General features: G+C 37.4%; 1 protein-coding gene across 6 annotated transcripts in view; it reads right to left on the bottom strand.

Annotated features, from left to right (window-relative positions):
* The window catches only part of LOC127067493 (discoidin domain-containing receptor 2), a 145,525-nt gene extending 136,533 nt beyond the window's left edge, over positions 1-8,992 (bottom strand). For 4 of the 6 annotated variants that reach the window (XM_051002477.1, XM_051002478.1, XM_051002476.1 and 1 more), the window contains exon 1: positions 8,339-8,992. The gene's annotated coding sequence lies outside the window, so the exon portion shown is untranslated. The remainder of the gene's footprint in view (positions 1-8,338) is intronic. The other 2 variants (XM_051002481.1, XM_051002480.1) reach the window with 2 other exon arrangements.
* Positions 8,993-12,374: the final 3,382 nt, after the last annotated feature.

The following is a 12,374-nucleotide window of genomic DNA, read 5'->3' as shown; positions in this document are numbered from 1 at the left end:
CTACCAAATTGGGCGCGACCAGCCGTTTATATCGAGTTTAATATTGGCCCGTACGGTGACATTAAAGCCGATAAAGTCCAAAACGAAGCATAGTATCCGTGTAATTTTTCGTTCCGCGCAACGAAATGAATTTAAAACGAGCAGAAAGAGAAAAGGTCGTAGACCTGATATTCTTTTGCGTTTACGCAACGGGAATCGATTTCTGTCCTCTTATCGTCTCTTGAAAATTTTTCTTCTCGAGAAAACAGTCCTTCCCAAATTTCTTGAAGATGTCTTTGCTACGTGGAATACGAATTTCTTATTTTCCAACTCAATACTTTTCCATTTAATTTTATTCTCTCTCTCTCTCTCTTTCTTTCTCGTTCATTTCTCTTTAAAAACAGAATGTTATTAAAGAAAAATGTAGAAAATTTATGAACAGACAATGAATTAAATAAATTAGTTTTTAAATATTATTTATTATTAAGAAACCCCGATCTGGATATTAATTCCATGATAATACATTGTAATTTATAGATTTTCCATTCAAATTTTTCTACCCTTCTTTTCTTTCTTACTCATGTCGGTCTTTATCTTCGGTGTACTGGAATTAATAATCGCGCTTGATCCTCCTCCTTGTTCTCCATTGTTAAGAGTAATCTTTTTTAAGGCTACTTGAATAACATCGTTCAGAACTAAACGAGAAGAACGCTTATTCTAAAAGAAATCAACGTTCCTTGTTAGGACAAGTCGAGTAGTAATCAAAATAAATAAATGCTTGTCAAAAGTTTCAGAACAATCGGAATAAAATTTTTGTTTTTCCAATCTGTTACATCATATTTCCGATTGTTCAATAGAATTTTAAATCAAAGGATTGTTTTTTTCTCTTTTGTTCACCGTTCCACAAAAAAAAAGAAGTAAACGAATCTTCCGATGCCATTAAAGAAATTTTTGGATAACGAGTTACAATAAAAAAAAAAGGAAAGAAAGAAAGAAAGAAAGAAAAAAAATAAATAAAAAACCGTATTGAACTTTGGTCGTACTTCGAGCGAATGCGACGTCATAGAACTTCTCAAACTTTTGTTCCAAACTTTATGGTGTAATCAATTTCACATCAGAACTTGATTCTGCCTATAAAAATTGTCCTATCGAGTGTCGTCTCGCGAGACATTACTTCAGCTTTATGTTATTCCTTCTGACAAAATGTCTTCATCTCTAAAAGTTTCATATCGCTTTAGAGAAAAAGAGAAAGAGAGAGAGAGAGAGAGAATACATACGTCGTACCGGGCCAAACGAATACGTGTCTTGCCACTATTCCTTCTATTTACTGAATTGCTGTTCAAAGTATCCGGAAGAAACACTAATTCATTTACACCAGCCGTATGTTCAACTTGAAAATATCAAACTTACTCTATCCTCTATAATTAAATCATCGGATTACCAATTTATCTATAATTTTTTCTATGCGATTTTCACTTTCTGTTAATCTGACGATAGTTCCTTAGAGAGTCTGGACATTCATTCTCTCTCTCTCTCTCTCTCTCAAAATTGAAAGATACGAGAAGCGTTTGCCCATGACCGCGGCAATTTCAAAATTCCCCTGTGGTATGGTCAAGCAAGCACTCATCCGACAGTTATGAAGCATCCCTTATTTCTGAAAGCAGCCATCTTTCCCACGGGATTACGCGCAGCGTCGATGATAGTCGAAAGACGGGCGACGTGCCAGAGCATTCACGAGGAAATTCCATCGGCAAACTATCCCATCGAAGTTGCATATCCGGAATCTTAGGGTGTTCTCTATCCAAGGCCGTTAGACGAAGGTGGTTTCTCTAAAGCTGCCGGTCTTTGTCTCTTCGTACTCTGCCAACACAGACTCGAACTAGACGAGCGCTCGCTTGCTGAGATCTCTCTCTCTCTCTCTCTCTCTCTCTCTGTCTCTCTTTGGTGTCTTTAGTATTGAAGGCACTGCCACATTGCTGCAGGCATGGTGCCGTTTATGCACGAATACCTAAAAGGGAACCAAAGTATCTTTGGCTTCCTTCTTCCCTCCTCCAAAGAAACTTCCTCATCCCAAACTGCTATCACCACCTTACTCAGACGCATACGGATTTTCAATAATGCTCGGTAGATATCTCCAATGCAACCCTTCTCCTTCTTTATTTTCTTCTACGAATGCGTGTTGAAAACATTTATCGTTTTTTGGATACTTCTGTGTTATCTCTGTGTGTTACCTCTGTTATTACTTTTTTCGATCGTTCTGAACTGGGTTATATTGATACAGAACGCATGAGCATGGATATTGGTTCCTGTTATTCGATCTTCTTGGTGAAAGTGATTTGTACTTCAACGAGGACGATATTATTGGCTCGATTATGTCTCTATCGTCGAAGTGAGTAACTGCTCGAGTATGATAATGGAATTGTGCTCAAAGGATGTTCATGTTCATTTAGGAATCCCATAGAAACCAATTGGTAATATCGATGGATTAGAAAAAAAGAAGTAGGTATTTGAAAAGACGTCGTCAGATAAAACAGATTTACTTTACTTTCGAGCGTTACATTGAAGAAAAAAAGAAGAAATTTTAAATTTTAAAAGCCTCTGATATCTTTAAGGTTGCATTCGTTTGTGTTGTGCATCTTGCGATTACATTAAAAAAAAGATTCCCCTTATCACGGCAACTCGAGTTCGTGTTGTTGATCTCGCAAAGGTTTAACTTTCGAAGAAAATTAAATTTCGTAGCGAGTCAATCTCAAAAGTTAAATTGACAGTAAGTCTCTCTTTAAGCTTAGCATGGCACTAGCTCTTACATGGATAAAAGTGGATTTTCAAACCGTATAAAGTACATTTTGAGTTTCTACTCCGGATGAGAGGTTCACCAGAAATATGGAGAAAACATAAGGATCTCGTAAGATTGAGTTTGGTGAAAGAGATTAGCGAATTCATGATTAAAACCGGAATCGTCATTCCTATTCGAAATCCTTCTATTTCTGTCGATACATATTTCAATTTCACTGAAAATTAGCCTGTAAATAGGATTATTGAAAACTCAAATAGAGTTGAATGCACACCTTACAATTGTTCCTTAATCCTTTGTGATCCTTGATTGCAATGTTGAAATGATTTGATGTTTTGTTCCGTTATAATTCGCTCTATCTTGACCTGGTTTGAATATAACATTTCATTATACTGAATTGGACCTTTAACCTTCGATTCCAATCAGGTCTATCCAATTCAATAGAAAATCTTATGATTACTTTTACGATTAATGCTGTAGTACTTATAAATTTACCTCATTACTTCCTTTGCAATGTTTCGTTCAAATCAAATTTAATTCATCTGAAGATGTTTGATACAATAGACTTTATCATAAATTTACTTTCTAATTAGTACTTCAAAAGAGTATTTCTTTTTTACTAATACCATGCCAAAGCAACAGGGGCACATACACCAACACACTTTAAGAATTCATCTGAAGGAATGAGACGTTGTTGTTAAAAAAAAAAAAAAAGAAAAAGAAAAAGAGAAGAAGAAAGAAAAGAAAGAAAAGAAAAAGAAGAAAAAAGATCTCATGTCAGTGTCGATGAATCGAAATCCTAAAAAACGTATGAAACTCTTGAGAAAGCATTCTCTATCTTTTTCTCAGTGTATTCTTTTCTACTCCTCAAAGGTACCATTACCACTTCTATGCCTATCTCCGACAGAGGATACGAACGCGAATACAGTAGTCACGTTGCAAGTATCACAGCCTTTGAAAACACTTTCTCGACTCCGCGGCTTGCTATTTCGGTCAAGCACCACCATTATACTTCAAAACATTTTCATGCACACCTTTTCATCCACTCGAAACGGCGCTAGCCGAGACGAGCTTTAGCTTCAGTTGCCAACCCCCGCATTGTGTTCTTTCTTGTCCGAGTATGGAGTTCGTGATAGGAACTACTGCGTATTACGAACAAATGGAAATTTTAAATGTTCTTTTTTCCTTTTTCTTTTTTCTTTACACATATTTCTGTCTACCTCCATTGAAAAGTACAACGGTTACCACATTATACCGTATGATCGTTCATAAACGGGCTTCCACCTACGATACCGTGCATTAACGACACAACAACACGAAAAGAAAGTATTTCCGTTTAGTTCTCAGTAGAACCTTTTATGAATCATGCTAACTCCCCGGGCAAGTTCTCAAGCGCGTTAGCACGGATTCAGAAAATTATATATCTGTGCTAGACGTTGTATGACATTAACGTTAAACCTCCTATTTTTAAGATACTGGTTGAAACGACTATTTTGAAGCGAAGAGAGAGAGAGAGAGAGAGAGAGAGAGAGAGAGAAAGAGAGAGAATAAAAAAGAGAAAGAGGGAGATGCATCGACGGTAACAATTTTCGAATACATGCCGCGGGTGTTTCACCGGGAGCGATTATAAATCATATTTATAATTTATTCCACGCTTGATTCGTATACAAGGGTAGCTCTCTCTAATGAAAGAGCGTTGCGCCGTGCATGATCGTTAATTAGAAGGCATTTTACAGGTAATCATTTCGTAATTAAGCGTATAATTAGCACGCACGTGCGCCAACGTCGACGTTCCACGTGTACGACGAAGTATAGTTTTATAAAAGGTTTATATATATATATATATGTATGTCTGTGTGTGCATATATATATATATATATATATGTATGTATAAATACATATATCCACAGACATAGATATGTACATCGAAGGTACGTAGATGAAAGACATTAATACGAGACTCGTGTGCAAACGCGCGGTAAATAATTTCGCGTTGTCATTCGAAATATGCACGGACCGAAGTGAGCTAGTTGGGATTGGAAGAGGGGGAGAGGGAGCGGAGAGGGATGAGGGTGGGGAACGAGTGGAAGGAATTCGTAACTTCGTGCATTTCAACTGGCAACAGTGAGAGTCCGGCCGCGATTAATTTCGGCAAATACGATGAGTTTCGGATTTTACAGCGAGTGTACATCATGAAACGAAACTGCTTTTGCGACTGGAGAAACTCGTTTATAGAATCCATACCGAACAATAATTCACGAATATAAGTCACCGATGGTAGAACATATTTTTTCCTCGATCTACGAAGGGTGCCAGTAGATAGGGACGATTCTTTATATTAACGGCCGTCTTCTATAGTATACTTCTATAGTATATATATGTACGTACATATGTACATATATTATTTGAAGAATTTAAATCATCTCTACGAGCCAATTTTCAATTTATTGGAAAAAAAGGGGCTCCTTCCAGGGAAAAGATTCTATCTCGTATAGGACAAATCAAATAGGATCACGTTTGGATTCATTATTTTCATATTTGCGAACACGTGCAAAAAAAACGGAAGTGTTGAAGAGACACTCGAAAGGAAGTTCAATTGTAGTAAGCCGGTACGATAGTTTAACATCTTATCTAGAATTTTTCAATCTCCCTGCTAGCTCGGCCAAGTGAAAGGGAGAGAGAGAGAGAGAGAGACAGAGAGAAAGAGAAAAAGAGAGAGAGAGAGAGAGTATAGCTCACGATAGCGGAAAATGAATGCCTTGGCGCATAAGTGTATTCTCGTGTAGTAAGGACGAGGGTATAAGTCACTCGGTTTCACGCGACTCTGTGCTGAGCCCGTACACGTCTCTCTCTCTTTCTTTCTCTCTTTCTCTCTTTAAAAGACCTACATCGACCTCGCCTATCTCAAATCTTTCAATTTCTCATACTTTCTTGCACGGCGCAGAAATCGAAACGTCGTACGAGACCACCTCAAACTCTACGATTCTTATAAAGCACTGTGTTGCACTTACGATCGTTACGGCTAATGCCTAGACCATTCAATCGATTATTTTATGCTGACCAAACATGTCGTTGTTCTATTTAAAAACGCACTTCTTATCAAACCGTCAAAGAAGTGTAAATATTATATGAATTATAGTTTGATGAATTAGTAATATAATAATACGTCGATTGTGAATTTATATTATTGGCTGTATCATTTCAGTTTCTATCTGATCTGAAAGATTATTAATATTTTAATAGATTCGAAATTTCATCGTTGATCATTGGTAAACTGATGTAATGGAAAGGAGAGATATGAAAAATATAAAATTGACGGAATATTTAATTTCGTTATAGATGATGACATAAGCGGATCATCAATTTCACCATATATTACATTACCAACAAAAGTGAGCTCATTGGGTAAATGGTAAACATTTAAACGGGAACGATAAATGCGGGCATTGCATATGAAAATTTACGAACCAACGAAATTTAATTGTACAACATATCGAATGTATAACGTCAAAATTCGATTCCATCAGGATATGATCTCTTATTGATTATTTTTGAACTATATACTACAGAAGCAATGAAAAACGTTACCGACGATGAATTCTGTCAATTTGGTGAAATCGAAAGAAAAAATAGAAAAAAAAATATATATATACGTACCTATGTATCAATCGATTGCAAACGTATAAAAGAACGATAACCAGCAATAGATACTTCAAATATTTTTCTTTCTCTTTTCTCTTACAGACTATAGCATTGCAAGAACGAAAATATCTTTCCTTTGACCAACGAAGTAAATGCTTGGCTACACCTAATTGCCAGATCACGTGTAACAGAGGTCACACGGCTCTATAGGTATTTCTCTAAGGTCATTCTTAAGAGCAACGAGAACAAGCTACGAGTGGAGTATTTTCTTCACTATCCTGGTCCAAACCAAGCATGCCTCTTAACCCTCCGTTTCCATGGCAACAGTACTAAAATATAAGAAAGCAATATGTCGTACTTTATTTTCTAGAGACGATCGACGCTTAACGTTTTCGCCGCAGGTTATACTAAATCACCGCTGCTAGATACAATGTTTAAACGTCAAAAACACGAATCGGGATTATCAACGATCGATTTAACTCGAGCCATGGGGAATCCGATAAAAGAATTCTTTCCGAGTTCTTCACTTTTCTATCCTTTCAGTATCTACGCGACAGCCATTTTTAATCCCCTTACTTTTCGAAGCGTCGTTTCTTAATGAAGAACATTAACCAATTAGCTACAGAGGATCTTCACTCTTCATCCTTCTTTCTAATTTCTTTTTCCTTAGATTAGAAAACTACGGACGTTTATTGTTAAATAGATTAGGAAGAATGCTTCAATGACCGTGTGCACATTTTAAATCTATTTTTGATGATGTCATAAATACAAACATACGAATACCAAAATAATCCCTTCTCTTAAATAATACTTTTAGAAGGACGCTATGTACACATCCAATTCGTAATTATTCTCAAAGATTATATTTCGGCACGCGGACACCTTGAATTTTTGCATTTTAAGTATAAAAAATTTTTACTAGGCTAGAAAAAACGTGCGCGAATATACGAAAAGTTCGAGGAAGAGTAAACCTTGCGGAAAGAACACCGAAAGATGCATTTATTCATTCGGTATACAGGACAACGTCACACTTCATCCTTCTACCCCTCAACCCACATCTCTTCTCTAGATCGAAAACTTTTCGTATATTTTACGACAATGGAGTACGAAAAGACGGTGAATATTTATAGGTCACCTTCCACTCACCAATGAAGCCTCCTGTAATCTTTAACATTTCCCACTTCCCTTCATACATAAAATTATCACTTCTTTTTTATTCCTTTTTTTTGTTCTTAAAATGAATAGAGGTAGAAGAAAGTTCCACTAACACTGGAAATAAAGAGAGACAGAGAGAGAGAGAGAGAGATTTGTCGCTAAAATTACAAAGGGTGGAAAAGTCTCATTCAAAAGGATTCATTAAAATGGTTCTACGTTTCAGTACGTTGATATCAACTGGATCAATAAGAACAAAGATTAGTGACGGTTCTTTAGAGTTGAAATAATGTCGAAGAAAAGAAGAAATTCGTAGATTGTTCGTAAGTCACGTTTTCTGTTAAGAACGTCTTCAGAACGTAAGAGTCTCGATGATACTTCACTTCAGAACGATATCGTAAACACTTGTTCTTACGACGATCATACGTCGAGTGTCATCAATTCCAGGAAGGGCTGCTTAGGTGAAGATAAGCGCGATGGATCTTCTATCTTGTCATCAAATAAGATTACATATCATCCGTCACGCGTATCGTCAAACAGAGCATATATATTGTTCGAAAAAAAACTGATTATGGAGAAAGAAAAAAGTGTGTTTTCTGGAGTGAGGGTTGAAAGGAGTTGCAAACAGAAAGATAGAGAGGGGATGGAAGAGAGAGAGAGAGAGAGAAAGAGAGCTAACAGCGCGGGATGACTATCCCTTATGAAGGTTAGGTCGTGTCACCAGTAGATTACACCGAGGGCAATCCATCTCTTTTTAAGTTTCGTACTCACCAGGCAATCCAAAGTTGTTTGGAAAAGAATAGTTGGTCCAGGGCAACGGGTATCTCCGACGAGTATTAAAAGGGTGAGAAGTTTCTAACGGTGTGTCACTGATTTCCTTGGTAAAACCAAATACACGTAGAAAGTTGAGTAGAAAAAATTGTTCTCAAGTATCACCGACGACACTCGAGTGACACTTCGACATCTCACACTGTCATTCCGTTGAATAACTTTAGATTTATCAATAAAGATGTCTTTGAAACATTCAATCGGAGTCGCGGAACACGGATTTATCTTTCTTTCTTCGAGCTCAAGAGAATTCCAATTTCAATCAGGCAAAGTCCGACGTACTTATTGGTTTATTCACCGGGCGTGTTTAACAGGAAGAGTCGTCGGTAAACAACGCATGTTCCATAGTGGTATCGTGCGGGTAGTAGATCCACAGAGTATAGAACGACACGCATACACGCCGACACGAAAAGGGGTAGCTCGTCGCGCGGAGCGGAGGGTGACGCGCGCGCGACCCTGACCGATGCGCGGTTCGAGTGCGACTGAGCGAGCAGAGCCGAGCAGACTCGGCCGAAAGCCACAAACGGCGTCGGCTGCCGCCGATCCCTCTCTCACACTCTCTTCCCTTTCTCCTCCTTTCTACCATCCTCCACCTTCTCTTCTTATTCTTGCCCACAACTACGTCTATCTCTAAGGACTTCCTGACCACAAACTCTTCTTATTTACATTTCTTTTTCTTCCCTCTTTATCTTTACCTTCTTCTTTTAACTTTCCCCACGTGCGTCTTTCTTTTTGCTATAAATGTTTTCGTACTTTCCTGTAATTCTTTATAATTTTTTATAATAACACGTGCGTTTATTTGCTGTGGCATGACTTTTATATTGATTTTTCATTTATTAAACTACGAAAATATAACCCGTGCAGTTGGGACGATATTAAAAAAAAAAAAAAAAGAAGATAAATGTAACGATTTACTGCCACACGATGTTCCACAACTGCGGGCATTGAAAAATATTATAGTATCGCTTACTTGTACATTTCAACACTTTTCAATTTCCAAAAGTTTACTTTTTAATCAAGTGACATGACAATTTACTTTGTCAGTCATATATTTTCATCGAATCCTTGACCATCATCTTGTTTTTTTCGTGGCAGGTCAGAAACAGAGGTTTCTGATTTTAGCTCTATAATGTTTTGGCTCTTTCATACTCAAAATAACACATTGACTGAAGGAAAATGATATCAGGTAGTTTTATAGATAACCCGAACCACCGCTTCCGATTCCTTAAACCCCAAAATGGCCAACTAGATAAGGAATTTTACGACGGTCTGATGGACGACAATGTGCACCAACGAAAAGAATCAGGGATTTTTAGATTCCAAGGAGAATGCGATACCGCGATGTAGAACCTCATCGACTCACCTACACTTGCATAACTGTTGCTATACCAACACTCATACGAAACTTAGGTAGCTACCTGCAAAATCGGCAAAGATAACACCAGCCCCATCCTCTATAGTTGACTCAGATGAAATTCGTGAAAAGGAAGTAGATGCATATACAGATACATATAGTGTGTGTGTATGTGTGTGTGTGTGTGTGTGTGTATATATATATATATCGATGTAGAGAGACGACTGTAAAATAGGAGAATAGAAAGAGAAGTAGAATGGAGAAAACGTTACGATGGAACAATGAAAAATACGCTACAGAAGAAAGTGGAAATTTTCCATTAGGGACATACATGCGTCGTGTCGTCAAGATATGTGACAGGCAAAAAGGATTGACGCGTTGGTGTTCACGTTAACTTTTCGGATAACTCGATATGATGAATGTTTTCGTTGAAGAAAATGAGAAAAAAAGCAAAAGAAGGGAAAAAAAACAAAGAAGACATAAGATCGATCACCGGAGTTCAATTTGACCAAAAAAAAAAAAAAAACACAAAAAAAGAAAGAAAAAAAAAGAAAAAAAAGAGAAATGTCATTATAAAAAACTTTACATCCTACTAAAGGATGCAATATTTTATTAATGGATACAAGAGAAGGGAAATGTATTTTTTATTCCTTCTATTCGATATAGCCATCCCTATGATGATTTTACGTTACATGCCTTTTGCAACGGGAAGAACGTGTCGTCTCCACTTTTCACACGTACATACATATGTACATGCTACCGATAATACATTCTCAAGAAAATGTATTTTCGTATGCATCTTCGCGCAACGTAGGATGATCGAATTGATATCGCGCGACGTGTTGTGACGTGTCGTTTATCGCTTTTCACTCGCGCGTTTTCTGCCGCCTTAGAAGGAGGATGCGTGAAAAGGCTTCCCTCCTTCTTTCTCTCTTCCCTCTCACCCTCCTTATTCCTCTTCTCTCCATCAGTAGATCCTTTCCTTCTTCTGTCCCCCTCCTATGTGGATAAATCTAATGCCGTTCTTATTTGCGCCGGGAGAATGAAACCGCGAAGTAGTAGTTCGCCTGAAGCTCGTAGAAACGAATCCAATGGGGATATACTTTCTCAAGAAGGAAATCCTCTTCCGATTGCCGTGCACGTAAGCGCACGCGTCCGTGCTCGAAATTCATCGAGTCATTTATTTTATTTTAATAATCTAATCCAATAAACAATAGGAGAATGGGATCGTAAACGGTATAGAGAGAGAAGTAGAAATAGAGACAGTGCGAGAGAGAGAGAGAGAGAGAGAGAGAGAGAATATTTATTACAATTCGAAATCTTAAAGGATTAATATCTTTGATAAAGTTTGCTTCTTGAGTATGATTGATCGAGAGAGATCGAAATATTTGATAACGAGGGAAACACGAACATAGGATATTTAACATAACAGAGAGGATATATTTTATTGTTAAATACAAATTGGAGTGAGCAAGGGGATTTAGTCTAAGGGGGTTTTAGGAGAAAAATGTAATTTATTCTTACTAGAAGATATTTAAGACACGTCGTCAATTGATCGTTAAGAAACTGTCTCGATTAACGGAAGTGGTAAATGTAATAATATCGGAATGCGATTCACGTACTTCTTAAGAATCTACTTTGACCTTTCGGGGAATCAATCTCGATACAGTCGTCGTACGGAATACCGATACGGGAGCTATCTCAGTGCTTCTTCTTCTTCAAGCAATGTTCACTCCTCTCTCTCTCTCTCTCTCTCTCTCTCTCTCTCTTTCTCTTTCTCTCTCTTTCTTCCATCTTCTATCCGCATTCAATGAACTTCCTTTATTCGTCGAAAAGGTTAGTCTCATACCTTTGGAAGGATACGATGTTCCTTTTGACGAGGCTTCTCGTTTCCCACCCAAAGTCTTCTATCCTCCCTTATACTCGTAATATCCTGCCAAGAAATCCGTGAGAATTCCATTATCACGGCTCTACTTCCGTATTTGCAATTAGAACTAGCGTAGGTAAGCGCGTACTCGTCTGAGACAGATCTCTCTTCATTCCACACGTATATAGGGTGTTTCATTTGACACGTCTATTTTGAATATCTTAGAGAGCTACCGATCATAAACTTTACACACGATTCTTTGAAAGTTAATCTTTCGTCTGTTACGATTAAAATATATTATTGTTTCTTCTTCTCTTTTTTTCTTTCTTTCGTTTTGTGAACAATCATCAACGATTTTGAAATCCTCGAAATTATTAAAGTTCATGGGAAAATTATTCTTTAACTTTATATTCTCTAATTAAAATCTGATGAATTTTATATGAGAAAAAATTATCTATCTCCTCGTAGCATTCAATGCGACGTAATACTCGTTAAAAACCGATTAAATGAAGCACCCTGTATTACCGAAACGTCTTAGCGTTACAGACGATGTACTAGGAGACACGAGGACCTTTTAATTACGAATTATGCGTGAGAAATACGATTCTAGCGGAACGATCATCTCAGGATTTGGCTGTGGTTTCCCTTCGTCTTTGTACCAGATCAAATCGAATCGTCTGGAACCAATCAAAATCGAAATACGTCTGTGGCATTGGCGAGCTTATCCAAATGATATTAGGATATATCGTTAGATATCG

The sequence above is a fragment of the Vespula vulgaris genome, chromosome 11, assembly GCF_905475345.1.
Source record: "Vespula vulgaris chromosome 11, iyVesVulg1.1, whole genome shotgun sequence".
NCBI lineage: Eukaryota > Metazoa > Arthropoda > Insecta > Hymenoptera > Vespidae > Vespula > Vespula vulgaris.
Note: the sequence above shows the minus strand (reverse complement) of the source record. Positions and strands in the feature narration are given on the sequence as shown.